This window comes from Pinus tabuliformis, chromosome 8, assembly GCF_031772625.1.
Source record: "Pinus tabuliformis cultivar Carrire ecotype Pingquan chromosome 8, CPIR1, whole genome shotgun sequence".
Classification (NCBI taxonomy): domain Eukaryota; kingdom Viridiplantae; phylum Streptophyta; class Pinopsida; order Pinales; family Pinaceae; genus Pinus; species Pinus tabuliformis.
This window is the reverse complement of record NC_142294.1, coordinates 1,609,698,961-1,609,702,487: the sequence shown is the minus strand read 5'-3', so window position 1 is coordinate 1,609,702,487 and position 3,527 is coordinate 1,609,698,961.

Below are 3,527 nucleotides of genomic sequence, written 5' to 3'. Positions count from 1 at the left end.
GGATAACAATAATTTGGGTCATCCCATCACTAAAGAAGAGTTAATTGAGATGTTGCAGGATAGTGCAAAGGATAAGAGCCCCGATCCAGACAGATGAGGGTTGAAATTTTTATACACTTCTTAGAATTGATGATTCCATACCTCTTGGCGGTAGTTGAGGAATTAATGATTAAAGGGTTTATTTTGGGGGCTATTAATGCCACATTTATTGCTCTCGCTCCTAAGAACACAATGTATAAATTGATCTCTAAGTTGATCTCTCAAAGACTAAAACCAATATTGTCTAGACATATCACTGAGGATCAATTCAAGTTTATTGAGGGGAGACAGATTCAAGACGCCATAGGTATTACTTAGGAGATTATACACTCTATTAAAACCAGGAAACAAAATTCATGCCTTCTTAAGATGGATTTAACAAAGGCATACAATTGCATTGACTCAGAATTTCTTAACTGATTTTGATAAAAATAAGGATGTACCAAACAAATATTTGTTGGATTATGGCCTACATCAAGACCACAAATTTTGTTGTCATCATAAATGGGATTCCTTCCCATTTATTCTCAGCTCATGGGGGTTTGAGACAGGGTTGTGCACTGTCTCCCATGTTGTTCCTCTTGGTTATTAACAGTTTGAGTAGAAAAGTGCGAGATGCTAGAGTTCAAGGTTTCATTTCTAGAGTTAGATTATCTTGACAGATTGATGTTACACACTTGATGTTTGTAGATGACCTTCTATTTGGAGGACAGGCTACCATTTTAGAATGGATAGTATTTCATAACATTATTAGTCCTTTGGAGAGGCTTCAGGATTATGTATGAATGGATCTAAATCTATTCTAATACATAATGAAATTACAGGGACAGAGATTAAGGACATCAGTTTTCTCTTTGCACATACCTAGGTTTCAATATGAAGCCAAATGGTTAATGTAACAAGGATTGGGATTGGCTAGTAGAGAGGTTCCATAAGAAACTAGATTGTTGGAAACATAGATGGTTGACTATGGGAGGTAGAATGATTATGTTAAAAGCAGTACTACAAAATATAGTGGTATACTGGATGCACCTTTTTCTTCTTCCTCGAGAAGTAAATAAAAGGATAAATCTATCATCGGGTGATTTTTTTGGGTTGGGCCATTACTTTTTGGGATGTTTCAATTGGTACAATGGTCCCTCATTGCTAGACCTACCAAGGAAGGTGGATGGGAAATCATCGATCCTACTGCTTTCAACATGGCACTGATCATTAAAAATATGTGGAGGTTTGTATCTGGCACTGGAATATGGTCTCATATAATCAAGGACAAGTATATGTTTGGGAAATATTTCACTACATGGATTAGCGGAGGGATTAAGAAGAAAATTATTTCATCATACATTTGGAAAAGTATGATGAAATATATACACTGGCTCTTGGGGTTTGTTTGTTGGGAGGTAGGGGATGGATCCAAGATCAAGATTGGACTTGATGCAATCAAAGGTGTGGTGGGAAACCATTCATTATCATTTCATATCCTTAATTTCCTTCATGATAAAGAGATTATATTGCTTAAATAGATTTTCCATTATAATACACTCTGTATTGACCGAAAAACATGGATACAAGCTAGTGATTTACAGATGCCTATGTATTATGTTTTTGAATGGGATGAATATATCACAAATATCATAAATGCAGGTATATCCCTTAATAACCAAGAGGACCAGATGACATGTGGGGCATACTCAAGGAAGGGCTTTCGATGGTTAAGGACATATACATTAGTATGCCTAGGATAGAGAAGGGAAATCAATCTCCAAGTTGGGTTCAAGTTATTTGGAAAGGGAATCTTCCTAATAAAATTAAATGTTTTAGCTGGTTGGCTATCCTGGACCGTATATTGACATGGAACAACCTACAGTGTAGAGGGTACTCAAGTCCAGGCATCTGCCTCTTATGCAAGAATAGCACAGAAGATAATGTTCATTTGTTTCTTCACTACCCTTATGCAAAAGCACTTTGGGATGGGGTCATGGACATTTTTTGCATTACACCACTCCAACATTATCCAACTTTGAGGTGTTGTTTGAGAATTTGGTTCAAAACACATAAAAGATTCAGATTTCTTCCTTTATATCTTATATGGTCCATCTGGCACAGCTGCAACACACTCATCTGGTAGTGTGGGAGGATGTCATTAAAATTGTTTCATATTTCAATGAATATGGACCATCCAAGAATATTAGCAAATCCAGAATATAAAAATGCAGAAACATTTGGCAAACATTTCTAGTGGGTTTTTTTATGGTACATGCTCCAAGAGGAAATGTGGATGCAATGCCTATATAATCATAGAACCAGGTAAATTCTTCCACTTCTGGTGGGAAGAGGGACACAGCACAAATAGTAAAGCAAAGATCATTACACTATGGGGAATATTGATCACAGCAAAATGGCTAGGTTTGGAACACATTCAGATCTACAGAGATGCAAAGGGAATCGTAGACTGGGTGAAAGGATACAATAGTTTCAATCCTCCCATACTAACCAACTGGATGAAACACATCAGGACACTGGTAAGTACCTATCATCATATCAATTTCAATCACATTTATAGGGAGCAGAACTAGACAACAGACTTACTATCAAAGAGAGGAATTGATAAGGAACCAGGTAAGTTTTACTTTTCTTCATATGAACAAGGAGTCATGACAAATGCTAGCAGCATAAACTTTTCTTAGAGCTGTGTGGTATGATGGATTGTACTTTTATTGGGAAAATGTAAGGAACATTAGAAAATTAGATTATATTGTTGTTAGAAAGATAGTTTTGTATTTTAGACATTAGATGAAAGAAACAAAGGTTATGGAATATATTTCTAGTAAGAATCATAGGAGGAATAGTAGTAACAAAAATATTGTAAGGTTGACAATAAGATCTTTCATAGAAAGAATGAAATACTATGTAAATTGCACTAACTAATTTTATTAATATAAGTCATGTTAGTGTCAGTACTTGCAGCCAGCGATCAAACATGCTCTTACAAAGTGGTCTTAGGGTGTCAAAGTCAAATTTTTTCATTTCAATGAGTCTTCAAGTAAAAATTTGGTCACTGGGTATTAGGTCTAGGATTGTTTTCACTCCTTCCAAAGTTTTCCAAGTACTGGTCCATGTCACCCCTCAGCTGAGTGTACCATCATTAAAAGAGTTGTCATCATTATTACAGGTTCCAAACTATCATTTGTAAGTGAGTGGGTCATCTTATACCTTGTTGCCTCAGTTGTGCTTTTAAGGCTCATTTCCCTCTCCTAGGGTTTTGAGGGAATTTTTCTTGGTTCCATGAATCCCATGATCAAAAAATCAACAAAACTTATATCCTAATGCTCATATACCTTCCCCTACCCTTCATAGACCTTCTTAAACACTTCCCATCACTTATATCCCTCAAATTCACCATTTTCCCACAAACCCTAGCCTATTGTTACAATTTGACACTTTTTTTAGGCTAGGCCTGTGTTTTTCCCTTTTGGACCCCTTACCCT